This window comes from Hordeum vulgare, chromosome 6H (genome assembly GCF_904849725.1).
Source record: "Hordeum vulgare subsp. vulgare chromosome 6H, MorexV3_pseudomolecules_assembly, whole genome shotgun sequence".
NCBI classification, from domain to species: domain Eukaryota; kingdom Viridiplantae; phylum Streptophyta; class Magnoliopsida; order Poales; family Poaceae; genus Hordeum; species Hordeum vulgare.
This window is the reverse complement of record NC_058523.1, coordinates 480,379,813-480,396,267: the sequence shown is the minus strand read 5'-3', so window position 1 is coordinate 480,396,267 and position 16,455 is coordinate 480,379,813.

The window sequence follows — 16,455 nt, the reverse complement described above, 5'->3', positions numbered from 1 at the left end:
GTGTTTGTTGCTAAGAACGGAACTTTTCTCGAGAAGGAGTTTCTCTCGAGAGAATTGAGTGGGAGGAAGATAGAACTTGACGAGGTTGTCGAACCTCTCATCCCTCTGGATGGTGGCGCAGGGCAAGGGGAAACCTCTGTCATTGCGACGCCGGTTGAGGAGGAAGTTAATGATGATGATCATGAAACTCCAGTTCAAGTTTCTGTTGAACCACGCAGGTCGACGAGATCACGCGCTGCTCCAGAGTGGTACGGTAATCCCGTCTTATCAATCATGTTGTTAGACAACAATGAACCTGCAAATTATGAAGAAGCAATGGTGGGCCCAGATTCCAACAAATGGCTAGAAGCCATGAAATCCGAGATAGGGTCCATGTATGAGAACAAAGTGTGGACTTTGGAGATACTGCCTGAGGGCCGCAAGGCTATTCAGAACAAATGGATCTTTAAGAAGAAGACGGACGCTGACGGTAATGTGACCGTTTATAAAGCTCGACTTGTGGCAAAGGGTTTTTCACAAGTTCCAGGAATTGACTACGATGAGACTTTCTCTCCCGTAGCAATGCTTAAGTCCGTCAGAATTATGTTAGCAATAGCTGCATTTTTTGATTATGAAATCTGGCAGATGGATGTCAAAACGGCGTTCCTTAACGGTTTCCTTAGGGAAGAGTTGTATATGATGCAACCCGAAGGTTTTGTCGATCCTAAAAATGCTAACAAGGTGTGCAAGCTCCAGCGATCCATTTATGGACTGGTGCAAGCATCTCGGAGTTGGAACAAACGCTTTGATGAGGTGATCAAAGCATTTGGGTTTATACAAGTGGTTGGAGAATCTTGTATTTACAAGAAAGTGAGTGGGAGCTCTGTGGCGTTTCTAATATTGTATGTGGATGACATATTACTGATTGGAAACAACGTAGAGCTTTTGGAGAGCATAAAAGGTTACTTGAATAAAAGTTTCTCTATGAAGGACCTAGGAGAAGCTGCTTACATTCTAGGCATTAAGATCTATAGGGATAGATCAAAACGCCTGATAGGACTTTCACAAAGCACATACCTTGATAAAGTTTTGAAGAGGTTCAAAATGGAACAGTCCAAGAAAGGGTTCTTGCCAGTGTTACAAGGTACGAGATTGAGTAAGACTCAGTGCCCAGCAACTGATGAAGATAGAGAGCATATGCGCTCCGTCCCCTATGCTTCAGCCATAGGCTCTATCATGTATGCGATGCTGTGCACTAGACCGGATGTTAGCCTGGCCGTAAGTATGGCAGGCAGGTTCCAGAGTAATCCAGGAGTGGATCATTGGACAGCGGTCAAGAATATCCTAAAGTACCTGAAAAGGACTAAGGAGATGTTTCTCGTGTATGGAGGTGACGAAGAGCTTGCCGTAAAAGGTTACGTCGATGCAAGCTTTGACACAGATCCGGACGACTCTAAGTCGCAAACCGGATACGTATTTATTCTTAATGGGGGTGCAGTAAGCTGGTGCAGTTCCAAGCAAAGCGTCGTAGCAGATTCTACATGTGAAGCGGAGTACATGGCTGCCTCGGAGGCGGCTAAGGAGGGTGTCTGGATGAAGCAGTTCATGACGGATCTTGGAGTGGTGCCAAGTGCACTGGATCCAATAACCTTGTTCTGTGACAACACTGGTGCCATTGCCTTAGCAAAGGAACCAAGGTTTCACAAGAAGACCAGACACATCAAACGACGCTTCAACCTCATCCGCGACTACGTCAAGGAGGAGGACGTAAATATATGCAAAGTGCACACGGATCTGAATGTAGCAGACCCGCTGACTAAACCTCTTCCACGGCCAAAACAAGATCGACACCAGAACTGTATGGGTGTTAGATTTATTACAATGTAATTCACATGGTGATGTGAGGACTAGATTATTGACTCTAGTGCAAGTGGGAGACTGTTGGAATTATGCCCTAGAGGCAATAATAAACGTATAGTTATTATTATAATTCCTGTATCAAGATAATAGTTTATTATCCATGCTATAATTGTATTGAATGAAGACTCATTTACATGTGTGGATACATAGACAAAACACCGTCCCTAGCATGCCTCTAGTTGGCTAGACAGTTGATCGATGACAGTCAGTGTCTTCTGATTATGAACAAGGTGTTGTTGCTTGATAACTGGATCACGTCATTGGGAGAATAACGTGATGGACTAGACCCAAACTGATAGACGTAGCATGTTGATCGTGTCATTTTGTTGCTACTGTTTTCTGCGTGTCAAGTATTTATTCCTATGACCATGAGATCATATAACTCACTGACACCGGAGGAATGCTTTGTGTGTATCAAACGTCGCAACGTAACTGGGTGACTATAAAGATGCTCTACAGGTATCTCCGAAGGTGTTAGTTGAGTTAGTATGGATCAAGACTGGGATTTGTCACTCCGTATGACGGAGAGGTATCTCGGGGCCCACTCGGTAATACAACATCACAACACAAGCCTTGCAAGCAATGTAACTTAGTGTAAGTTGCGGGATCTTGTATTACGGAACGAGTAAAGAGACTTGCCGGTAAACGAGATTGAAATAGGTATGCGGATACTGACGATCGAATCTCGGGCAAGTAACATACCGAAGGACAAAGGGAATGACATACGGGATTATACGAATCCTTGGAACTGAGGTTCAAACGATAAAGATCTTCGTAGAATATGTAGGATCCAATATGGGCATCCAGGTCCCGCTGTTGGATATTGACCGAGGAGTCTCTCGGGTCATGTCTACATGGTTCTCGAACCCGCAGGGTCTGCACACTTAAGGTTCGATGTTGTTTTATGCGTATTTGAGTTATATGGTTGGTTACCGAATGTTGTTCGGAGTCCCGGATGAGATCACGGACGTCACGAGGGTTTCCGGAATGGTCCGGAAACGAAGATTGATATATAGGATGACCTCATTTGATTACCGGAAAGTTTTTCGGAGTTACCGGGAATGACGAATGGGTTCCGGGAGTTCACCGGAGGGGGGCAACCCACTCCGGGGAAGCCCATAGGTATTTGGGGGGTCACACCAGCCCTTAGTGGGCTGGTGGGACAGCCCACCAATCCCCTATGCGCCAAGAAAGAAAAAAATCAAAGGAAAGAAAAAAAAAGGAAGAAGTGGGAAGGGGGAAGGACTCCCTCCCACCAAACCAAGTAGGACTCTGTTTGGGGGGGGGGGGAGAGTCCTCCCCCCTGGCTCGGCCGACCCCTTGGGGATCCCTTGGACCCCAAGGCAAGGTCCCCCTCCCTCCTCCTATATATATGGGGCTTTTAGGGCAGATTTGAGACGACTTTCTCACGGCTGCCCGACCACATACCTCCATAGTTTTTCCTCTAGATCGTGTTTCTGCGGAGCTCGGGCGGAGCCCTGCTAAGACAAGATCATCACCAACCTCCGGAGCGCCGTCACGCTGCCGGAGAACTCTTCTACCTCTCCGTCTCTCTTGCTGGATCAAGAAGGCCGAGATCATCGTCGAGTTGTACGTGTGCTGAACGCGGAGGTGCCGTCCGTTCGGTGCTAGATCGTGGGACTGATCGCGGGATTGTTCGCGGGGCGGATCGAGGGACGTGAGGACGTTCCACTACATCAACCGCGTTCTCTAAACGCTTCTGCTGTACGATCTACAAGGGTACGTAGATCACTCATCCCCTCTCGTAGATGGACATCACCATGATAGGTCTTCGTGCGCGTAGGAAAATTTTTGTTTCCCATGCGACGTTCCCCAACAGGGTTGCCCTGGTATCGTATCACCTTTATATCTTTTGCTTTTACCTTTGTTTTAGTTCTTTCCTTTTCAGTTTTTATTTCTTCTCTTAGAGGAATAAGTCTTTAGTTTTTAGTTTGAGTCTTTTGCTTTTGTCTCTCCCCCCATTGTATTCGAGCTTACGAGATATATAATAAAGAGTATCTTAGTCAAGTGCTTTGCTTTGTGCCATGATCAATAGTATGAAAAGAACGATAGCATGAAAGATCATGAGACGATCTTATGGAAAGTGATAACTTCACTTATGACACGTATGATGATTGAAACTTGTTGAGAATAAATCAACGTAGACCTCAGTCATTGTTGCAACTAATAAGAAGTAATAAGGAAAGAGAGGTTCACATATAAATATATCATCTTAGACACTTTTTACAATTGTGAGCACTCACCAAACTATTACATGCTTAGGAGTAGATGTTGGACAAGGAAGACAACATAATGAATTGTGTTTGCTTGGTTCCAAACAATGTTATATGATTAGAGATCCCTTAGCGTGTGATGATTGCTTCCACCTCATATTAGCCAAAACTCCCGCACCATGTAGAGATACTACTTGTGCATCCATAAACCTCCAACCCAGTTTTGCCATGAGAGTCCACCATACCTACCTATGGATTGAATAAGATCCTTCAAGTAAGTTGTCATCGGTGCAAGCAATAAAATTGCTCTATAATATGTATGATCTATTAGTGTGTGGAAAATAAGCTTTGTACGAACCTGTGATGTGGAAGACATAAAAGCGACAGACTGCATAATAAAGTTCTTTATCACAGGAGGCAATATAAAGTGATGTTCCTCCGCACTAAGAGGACACACATTCAAACCTCAAAAGTGCATGACAACCTATGCTTCCCTCTGCGAAGGGCCTATCTTGTACCTTTACTTTTTGCCCTTGTAAGAGTCATGGTGATCATCACCAATTCCCTATTTTTGCCTTTGCCTTGGCTACCGTCACATGTTTGGGAAAGATCTATATTCATATATCAACTTGGAGTTGAGTACTTATGCTTTATTGTTGTTGACTTTACCCTTGAGGTAAATCGTTGGGAGGCAAAAACTATAAGCCCCTATCTTCCTCTGTGTCCAGCTGAAACTTCGACACCATGAGTACCACGTGAGTTCTAACAATTGTGGAAAACAAAAGAGATGATTGAGTATGTGGGTTTGCCTTACAAGCTCTTATTTGACTCTTTCTGATGTTGTGATAAATTGCAATTGCTTCAATGACTTTGGACTGTTGTTGGTTACTTCTCGGTAAGGTTTTTGCTTCATGCTTTGCTTTGTGAAGGAATTGTTACATTCCCATAAGAATCTTTATGATGTATTGCTGTTCTATGTGTGATCATGATGCCCTCATGTCCGTATTATGTTTTATCCACACCTTCGTCCCTCAACATGTGGACATGTTTATGGAACTTGGTTTTCGCTTGAGGACAAGCGAGGTCTAAGCTTGGGGGAGTTGATATGTCCATTTTGCATCATGCTTTCATGTTGATATTTATTGCTTTATGGGCTGTTATATTACTTTGGGGTACCATATTTATGCCTTTTCTCTCTTATTTTGCAAGGTTTATTTGAAGAGGGAGAATTCAAGCAGCTGGAATTCTGGACTGGAAAAGGAGCAAATCTTAGTCCACTATTCTGCACATCTCCAAATGCCCTGAAAAGTTACGTGGATTTTTTTGGGATTATATAAAAAATACTAGGCGAAAGAAGTACCGGAGGGGGGCTGCCAGGACGCCACAAGCCCTGCCACCGCCACCCCCCTGGTGGCGGAGTGGGGGCTTGTGGGCTCCCTGAAAGCCCACTAGCCCCCCTATTTTTCTATATGAAGGGTTTTGGTCCAGAAAAAATCATTGGGGAGCTTTTTCGTGGTTTCGTCGCCGCCACGAGGCGGAACTTGAGCAGATCCAATCTAGAGCTCCGGCACGACGATCCTGCCGAGGAAACTTCCCTCCCGGAGGGGGAAATCGTCGCTATCGTCATCACCAACACTCCTCTCATCGGAGGGGAGGCATCTTCATCAACATCTTCATCAGCACCATCTCCTCTCCAATCCCTAGTTCATCTCTTTTAACCAATCTCCATCTCACGACTCCGATTGGTACTTGTAAGGTTACTAGTAGTGTTGATTACTCTTTGTAGTTGATGCTAGTTGGATTACTTGGTGGAAGAGTTTATGTTCAGATCCTTGATGCTATTCATTACACCTATTATCATGATTATTATTATGCTTTGTGAGTAGTTACTTTTGTTCCTGAGGACATGGGATAAGTCAAGCTGATAATAGTCATGTGAATTTGATATTCGTTCAGTATTTTGATATGTTGTATGTTGTCTTTTCCTCTAGTGGTGTTATGTGAACGTCGACTACATAATACTTCACCATACATGGGCCTAGAGGAAGGCATTGGGAAGTAGTAAGTAGATGATGGGTTGCTGGAGTGACAGAAGATTAAACCCCAGTCTATGCGTTGCTTCGTAAGGGGCTGATTTGGATCCACTAGTTTAATGCTATGGTTAGACTTTGTCTTAATTCTTCTTTTGTAGTTGCGGATGCTTGCGAGAGAGGTTAATCATAAGTGGGATGCTTGTCCAAGTAAGGGCAGTGCCCAAGCGCCGGTCCACCCACATATCAAAGTATCAAAGTAACGAACGCGAATCATATGAACATGATGAAACTAGCATGACAGATATTCTCGTGTGTCCTCGGGAGCGTTTTTCCTCCTATAAGACTTTCTTCAGGCTTGTCCCTTGCTACAAAAGGGATTGGGCCACTTGCTGCACCGTTGCTACTACTTGTTACTTGTTAGTTTTTGCTTGCTACGTTTCACCTCGCTACACAATCACTTGTTACCGCTACTTTCAGTGCTTCCAGTTATTACCTTGCTGAAATCCGTTTATCAGAGCCTTCTGCTCCTCGTTGGGTTCGACACTCTTACTTATCGAAAGGACTACGATTGATCCCCTATACTTGTGGGTCATCACACACCCCTCCACAAAAGGTAGAAGGATAGGAAGGTCATTACCTTCAAACGTATTCGCATACAATATATACGTACGCCGCCACGTCGGCCCGCCCCGCCCCGCCTCGCCACGTCGACACCGCTTACGTGGAAAACCGTCGCCTCATCACGTCGCACCCACGCCCCCGGCCCGGGTTGACTCGTCGTTCATGTTGGGCCAGCCCGTCGCTTGACCTAATTCACGTCGCCCGCGGTTGATCTCGCCGCCGCCGACACCCGTGACGATCAGCCCCCGCCACACCTCCTCCACATCGCCGACAACGACACCGCCCCATTCCGGACCACCAGGTCGTCGCGGATCACCCCGCCGCCGGCCCGTCCACTCGTTCGCCAGTACCGCACATCTACACATCGCCACCTACGACGTCGCCCTGTTCCCGGCAACCACTCTGCCGCCCCCGTTCCTGGCAACCACTCTACCGCCGACCCGTCCACGTTCACCGCTGCCGAACACCCACTAGTAGAAAACATGGCTTTGGTTCGGGCCTGGCCAGCCCATTAGTCCCGGTTCTTCAAGAACCGAGACCCATGGGGGCATTAGTCCCGGTTCATGAGCCTAGGGGGGAGGCCGGGTCGTCGTGCGCATTGGTCCCAATTCATCTGGACCCATTTGTCCCGGTTCTAGGCACGAACCGGGACCAATGGGCCGCGCTCCTAGCCCACATCCATTGGTACCGGTTCGTGCCTTGAACCGGTTTAGAAGGGGGGGCTTTAGTCCCGGTTTATGCCACGAACTGGGACAAATAATTTACCTATATATACCCATCGCCGCGGCACAGCACTCTGTTTTTTCTGGCCGGCGAGGGGAGGTTATTTGGGTGCTCTAGCTCACCTCCTATGCACATGAGGTGTTCGATGAAATACCTGAGCCACACTAGTTAAGCTTTCTCCTCTCGAAGCTCGACCTCGGAGCTCCATTTTTCTTGATATTTATCTAGATTTAGCGGTCCGTCACGCCCTGTCCCCGTTTTTACCGCCGTTGATCGCCCGCGTCGATCTCGTTGCCGACACCACCATGGTGAGCCTCTTGTTCTTATCTTCTTTCTGATTTTTTACTTTAGATAAAGACTTGTCTGATTTTCTTACTTTAGATAGATATTTGTCTGATTTTCTTACTTTTGACACACATCATTATATATAATGCACGCAGATGAACTGACAATGGATGTATGGTGACAGACACACCTGCGATTACATTAAGGGTGTGGATAATTTTCTCGAAGTGGTGAGGCAAACAAGCAGAATGGTTTTATGTGTTGTCCATGCCCTAAATGTGGGAATACGAAGTCTTACTCTGACCGAAAAATCCTTCACACCCACCTGCTTTACAAGGGTTTCATGCCACACTATAATGTTTGGACGAGGCACGGAGAAATAGGGGCTATGATGGAATACGGTGAAGAAGAAGAGGACGATGACAACTATGTGCCCCCAGAACATTGTGATGCTGCAACGGGGGGAGCTGCTGAAGATCAAGAGGAACCAGACGATGTGCCCGATGATGCTGCAACGGGGGAAGCTACCGAAGAACAAGAAGAACCAGACAATGTGCTCGATGATGATGATATCCGCCAGGTCATTGTCGATGCAAACACGCAATGCGAAAGTCAAAAGGAGAAGTTGAAGTTCGATCGCATGTTAGACTATCACAAAAAAGGGTTGTACCCCAATTGCGAAGATGGCAACACAAAGCTGGGTACTGTACTGGAATTGCTACAGTGGAAGGCAGAGAATGCTTTGCCTGACAAAGGATTTGAGAAGCTACTAAAAATATTGAAGAAGAAGCTTCCAAAGGATAACGAATTGCCCGACAGTACGTACGCAGCAAAGAAGGGCGTATGCCCTTTAGGATTGGAGTTGCAGAAGATACATGCATGCCCTAATGACTGCATCCTCTACCGCGGTGCGTACAAGGATTTCAACGCATGCTCGGTATCCGGTGCATTGCGGTATAAGATTAGACGAGATGGCCCTGGTGATGTTGACGGCGAGCCCCGCAGGAAGAGGGTTCATGCGAAGGTGATGTGGTATGCTCCTATAATACCACGGTTGAAACGACTGTTCAGAAACAAAGAGCGTGCCAAGTTGATGCGATGGCACAGTGAGGACCGTAAGAAAGACGGGAAGTTGAGAGCACCCGCTGACGGGTCGCAGTGGAGAAAAATCGAGAGAGAGTACTGGGCTGAGTTTGCACGTGACCCAAGGAACGTATGGTTTGGTTTAAGCGCGGATGGCATTAATCCTTTTGGGGAGCAGAGCAGCAATCACAACATGTGCCCCGTGACTCTATGTTTGTATAGCCTTCCTCCTTGGATGTGTATGAAGAGGAAGTTCATTATTATGTCAGTTCTCATCCAAGGCCCTAAGCAACCCGGCAACGACATTGATGTGTACCTAAGGCCATTAGTTGAAGAACTTTTACAGTTGTGGAATGGAAACAGTGTACGTGTGTGGGATGAGCACAGACAGGAGGAATTTGACCTGCACGTGTTGCTGTTTGTAACCATCAACGATTGGCCCGCTCTCAGTAACCTTTCAGGACAGACAAACAAGGGATACCACGCATGCACGCACTGTTTAGCTGACACCGAAAGTATATACCTGGACAAATGCAGGAAGAATGTGTACCTGGGCCATCGTCGATTTCTTCCGACTAACCATCAATGTCGAAAGAAAGGCAAGCATTTCAAAGGCGAGGCTGATCATCGGAAGAAGCCCGCCATGCGTAACGGTGATCACGTACTTGCTATGGCCAATGATTTAAAAGTAATCTTCGGAAAGGGTCCCGGCGGACTATCTGTTCCGAGGCTTCCGGACACCACGGAGGTGGTACGTTACCGTGTCAGCGAGGAGGACGAGCACGTCCATCGCTACATGGTTGCGTTGGAGGGAAGGTTCGACAATACCTGGCAGGTTCTTCAGGGATCTCACGGGAGCTATGATCCTGTGATGGTTCCTTCTCTTTGGGTGTCCACCGCCCGCGACGATACCCGTGGGGCGCTACGGTTCTAGTTGTATTAGTGATGGTATATGTATGACAAGAGATGATGTAGTTTTTCTTATAATTGAATGCATGCTAATTTGAATACTACTTTATTTTATGATTTGGTTTTGCTTATTGAATGCTCAAATTGGAAAAGTACTCCTACTTTGAATGCTAAAATTGGAGTGCACTATGCAGAAATCTAGGAGCCCCCTCCATGATCCACGCCGTCGTCGCCGTCACCGACCCCCCTCCGACCTCGAGTGAGGGTCTATATTGTTTTATGCTATTTTACCTTAAATAGGGTATTTAATTAGGTCCTACCTAATACTGATGATCATGTTGTTGTAAATGTTGTATGACAATGTTGTAAAGGGTAGTAATTGGCCTCTTCAGCTACTTTTCAGAGATGGAGTTCTTCACGATTATACTTGAGAAATCCTCCAGCAAGCAGGTGCTGCCGAACAATTTTGTGAAGATGTTGGACGGCCATAGGCCACAAAACATGAAGCTGAGGCAGGCCGGCAACGGGCTTCGCAAGCTGTGGGACGTGGAGGTGGTGTTCGACACCGATGGAAGCATGTACCTAGATCGTGGCTGGAAGCAGTTCGTCCGTGCCTACGACCTGCGGCACAGGTACTTCCTTGTCTTCAGGTACAATGGCAACGCCACATTCGTTGTGAAGGTGTTCGACACGACTATGTGTTGGAGGCGCTACCAGGACGACGATGATGCCAGTACGCTCTGTCTCTTCTTCCTCTCCATTAGGCTATGTCTCACACCCATTTTTAAAAAAACTTTTTTGCATTTTGCAAGGCAATGGGAGCAGGAGTACCAAGTACTGACAATGTTGTAAAGGGTAGTAATTGGTCTCTTCTGCTGCTTTTCAGAGATGGAGTTCTTCACAATTATACTTGAGAAATCCTCCAGCAGGCAGGTGCTGCCGGACAATTTTGTGATGATGTTGGACGGCCATCGGCCACAGAACATGAAGCTGAGGCAAGCCGACAACGGGCTTCGCAAGCTGTGTGACGTGGAGGTGGTGTTCGACACCGATGGAAGCATGTACCTAGATCATGGCTGGAAGCAGTTAGTCCGTGCCTACGACCTGCGGCATGGGTACTTCCTTGACTTCACGTACGACGACAACGCCACGTTCACCGTGAAGGTGTTCGACACGACTATGTGTCGGAGGCGCTACCAGGACGACGACGATGCTAGTACGCTCTGTCTCTTCTTCCTCTTCATTAGGCTATGTCTCACACCCATTTTTTAAAAAACTTTTTTGCATTTGGCAAGGCAATGGAAGTAGGAGCAACGAGTACTGCGACAGGTGCTATGTCTACGGCAGCAGCGACTCTGGCTACAGCAAAAGTAGCAGCGACTCTGGCTACAGCAAAAGTAGCAGCAACGATGGCCTCGCGATGGTCATCCTATAGCTGGGCGACAGGGCCATGCCAATTGTGGTAGAGGAGTACATCCCACAGCCTGGCCTGGGGCTTCGCCGCTCTAAGCGCATCAGGATGATGAAGGAGAAGGTGAAGAAGCAGGAGTGAAGATCTTAAGAACCTGATGGAGCTTTAATTTTTATAGTGTAAACCTTTTAAGTACGATAGTGTTGAACTGCTACTACACTTTTAAGTATGATGGTGGTGTGCCTGATGAAATTTTGTGCATGCTCATGGATGCTCATGGATGAAAGATAAAATTATTTCTTTTTGTGCTTGCTCAGGGATGCTCCTTGGTTGGTGTATATAACAACCTAAATTAACCCCTAAACCAGCCCCTTTCAAAAAAAACTCAGCTTTAGCCAGGTGCTGACACGTGGATGCCTTTTGGTCTCGGTTGGTGTCACCAACCTGGACTAAAGGCCCCCCTGCCTGGCCTGGCCGCAACGGCCACGTGGAGGCCCATCTGTCCCGGTTGGTGTAAGAACCGGGACTAAAGGCCGAGGGCATTAGTAACGACCTTTTAGTCCCGGTTGCAAAACCGGGACAGAAGGCCCTTATGAACCGGGACAAAAGGCCCTTTTTCTACTAGTGACCTACCAATCACCGCCGACGACGTCACCCCGTTCCCGACCGCCACTCCGCCACCTTGTTCCTGATCACCACGCCTCCGCCCCGTCAAGGATCATCGCCTGCCGCCTGAGTCATCGTAGGTTTGCGACCTAAGCTGTTGAAATAAAACCGAGTCTTATACAAAAATTTAATTGTAATTTTTTATATCTTTACTGTTGTATAGTGCTTGAGGTGTTTGAATGGAGGACACTGGTTATTCAAAGGATGAGTATGATATAGATACCGTCGATGCAACTGACAACAATTCTATTAATGATGATGATTATAATAGTGCCAATGAATCATGGTCTTTATATGATAATTTACCTTTGGAGGATTTTCAAAATAATGAAGATGATACATGCAGTGAAAATGTAAGTGATATATATTTAGATTTTTAAGTTTGTAAAATACAATACAATGTTTATTTCATGTGTGTATTTATTGTACAGGAAGATGTGGATGTTGAGAATGCGAAAAATAATAAGGATGACTCTTTCTATGATAATGTAAATCAGGTATGTTCGATCATTTTTGTACGGTAACCAGTAGTGTGAACTAGATTATGATAGAGCATAACTCTCATGGTTTTTATGTATTTATTCAAGAGGACATAAATGATTGTATCGATGATGATGGTGAAGTAGAGATTGACATTGCGGAGACTGAGAAGGTGGAAAAGATGCTGGATACGCATTGTAAGGTTATGGAAATGACATTTAACTCCCAAGGGGATGCGTACATGTTCTACAACAATCACGCGAAAGAGCATGGGTTCAGCATCAGGATAGAGAAGGTGAAACGAGGAAAAGGTCCTGCGGGAATTATAAGGTTCAGGCGGTTTGTTTGCTTCAGAGCAGGAAGACGACGGAGGAAATTCATAACCATGGATGGCCGCACCCGCAGTTTAAGGGGGGAGACTCGTTGCGATTGTTGTGCGCACTTGGTGGTGAAACTGGATAAAGCCCGTGGAGTTTGGTTCGTCGCGGCATTTTTTGATGAGCACAACCATGACCTCGCTCGACCCGATGAGGTGTCATTTTCGTGGTCACATAGACGGATAGATCATTTCCAGAAGGCGGAGATTTTAGCGCTATCAGGGAAGGGGATCCGAAAGCACATCATAGTTGATAACTTTATCAGCAGATACGGTTCGTATCATAAATGCGGACTTGTGAGGCGTGATGTGTACAACCTATGTTGCAGAGAGAAAAGGAAGCTCCTTGCTAAAGGTGATGCTGACACGACAATTGGTATAATGAGGAGTAGAAAGGAGAAAGATCCGGACTTCTTTTTTGAGTACATGCTGGATAAAGAGGGGAGATTGAAGAGCATGTTATGGTGTGACGCACAGTCTAGGCAAGACTATCAGGATTATGGAGACGTGGTTGTGTTCGATAGCACGTATAAGATGAACAGATATGGTATGCCGTACATCCCATTCGTCGGTGTTAACAATCATCGTTGCACCACCGTGTTTTCTTGCGCCATTGTGTCTGACGAGACCGAAGGAACCTATGTATGGCTGCTCGAGACCTTTCTAAAAGCAAATTGTCAAGTAAAACCAAAATCATTAATCACAGATGGAGACGCTTCAATGATTCGAGCTATTCGTACTGTTCTTTCAGATATTTTCCATCGTCTTTGTTCATGGCATGTGGAGAAAAATATGCAGAGGCGCCTTTATCACAAATTATTTATGGAGTTCAAATCACTGATTTATTATGCGACCTCGCCAGCCAACTTTGAGAAGAGATGGAACGCTTTCACTGTTAGGTGGCAGACAGCTAAAACTGAACAGTGGCTTAACAGGATCTACAGAAAGAAGACACTATGTGCAATGTCATATCTTTCAGATGGATTCTTTCTTGGTATGTGTAGCAATCATAGAAGCGAAAGTCTGAACTCCTCCCTTCATCTCCATTTGGACTATGGTATGACTATTGTTGATATGCTAGTACATTATGAGAACTGTATAGATCGCCTATGTGTGAACGAGACGGAAGATGATTGCACTGCTAATCAGTCACTTCCACCATCAATTACTGCATATAAGGCTATTGAGGATCATGCTTCCCTTGTTTTCACTCCAACTGATTTTTATATTCTGCAAAAAGAACTTTTGAAGCTGGCAGAATTGGAGATATTTGAGACGCTTGTGGGAGTTCAGCGGTCTACTTATATTGTCACATGGCAGAATAATCACAAGTTCAGGTATGATGTTATATATGAACCAAGTAACTCAGATGAAACAATATCATGTAGTTGTAGAAGGATGGTTCGGAAAGGGCTGCCTTGCAAACATATTTTCTTTGTGCTGGTGAATGTTCTTAAACTGTCTGAAATACCAAATTGTTGTGTGCTACGTCGGTTGATGAAACATGCGAGACATGGATTGCCTGCGCAGCGCAAGAGTGATCTGTTTGGCTGGGGTTGGTCAGGGGAAGAACGACATTCTCGGTATAGTAGGCTTAGCATAAAAGGCGCAAGCTTTCCATGTTGCATCAAATGATACCTTCTTGTTTGATGATTTAATGAAGTGTGTGGATAATATAATATTACAGAGAAAGATCCCACTTGAAGAAATGATAGGCCAGAGAAGGTATAAGAGGATGATTGCAAATGCACCTGAAGAAAGTGGAGGTACTATTGGTGATCATGCGAATATAAGATACAAGGGTGCACCTAAAAAAACCAAGAAAGGTGGTCCAAAAGTTACGAAAAATGGTAGACCAAAATCTTTTAACGAAAAATATTGTGGTCCTTTGTGCAGCCTATGTCACAATCAAGATCATAACAAGGCAACATGCAGTAAGAGGTACGTTTTACACAAATTAAGTTTTTCAAATGATGTATTTTATTGACTTTATTTTCTAACAAATATTTTATATTTATTATGTAGGTACGAACGGTAAACACGATGCTTCATTTGTTAAAAGAAGATAATATGAGACATTTGTTATTTCAATAAAATTACGTCGTACTTCAAATATTATATTTTGTGTGATGTGAGAAATGTACCGTCGCTGTGCGTCGTCGTTGTACTGAAAATCTATTTTATATTTATGTATGAGACATTTTTGTGGTGTTTTCTTGATTATGATGTTCTGATTTATATTAATAGTGTTGATATTATGTTGTACTGTAATGAAGCAGTTGATACCCCATGTTTTTTTTACAAACTCACATGATGAAAACAGCATCACATGCACAATTCTATACAATTTTTACACTAGTTACATATTATTTTATTTTATTTTGTATAAAAATCCCAGAAATGGCCCCGGCCGTCTACCCCCCTTAGACGTCGACACATGGGGCTAGCAACTGCTTCATTACACCTCCAAATGTTAGAAAAAGCCTTACAAACATCCTAGACCATCATGCTACCCTGATGATCAATGTGTGCATTACCGTATATTCACTTCGATCAATCCGTAGTATACACATGAATCTTTCTCCCTCACCCTTCACTTTGTGAAGCAACTTGATCATCAGAGAATCAGAATGATGTGTACTTTTTTGTAGTGACTACCTACATCGTGCAAACCAAGCATGCCAAATTTCAATGTGTTTGCATTGATTATCCATTTTCTGCATTTTTTCGTCTAAAATGCCCGAAAAAGTCCCGAACGTGACAAAACTTGCCAACTTTGTCAAAACTCTTTGAAACTTGGCATTCACACCTAAAATATCAACACCAAGGGCCTACCAAAATATGAGATCGTTCGGAGTTGGTTGAAAAATCGACTTCTCTAAAACGGGTCTCCCAGACTAGCCTTGTAGGCTCCGTCTCGGAGCACCTTCATTTTTCGACAGTCAAGACAGCTCCCTATGTTTTTTTTACAAACTCACATGATGAAAACAGCATCACATGCACAATTCTATATAATTTTTACACTGGTTACATATTATTTTATTTTATTTTGTACAAAAATCTCAGAAATGACCCCCGGCCGTCTACCCCCCTAGAGGTCGACACATGGGGGTAGCAACTTCTTCGTTACACCTCCAACATGTTAGGAAAAGCCTTACAAACATCCTAGACCATCATGTAAACCAAGCATGCAAAGTTCTAATGAGTTTGTATTTTTTTCTTCTAAAATGACTGAAAAACGTCCGAACGTGACAAATCTTGCCACCTTTGTTGAAACTCGTGCAAATTTGGCATTTACACCTAAAATATCAACAAATTCTGAGATCGTTTAGAGTTTGTCTTAAAATCGACTTCTCTAAAACGGCGTCGCGTGGGGTAGCAAATCCTTCATCTTGCCACCTTTGTTGATTTTTTTTTTAATAATCCGTTTATTTTTTCTTTTTATCGTTTTCTGAATTTTTCATTTATTTCTAATAATTTATGGAAGTCCTAATTTTTTAAAAATAGTTAAACAAATTTAAAATATTACGAACAAATAATACATAATAACTTAATCAATTTTCGATAAATAAATTAATATAACTTAAATAATATAATAAAATTCGATACATAACTTAATAAAACATAGTTCACGATTACATTCGAATATAACTCGATTTTAATTAAAATGACTAAAAAAACTAATCGGAGTCGTCGACGTAGACGATGTCCTGCCCAACCCCCGCGCCGCCCCCG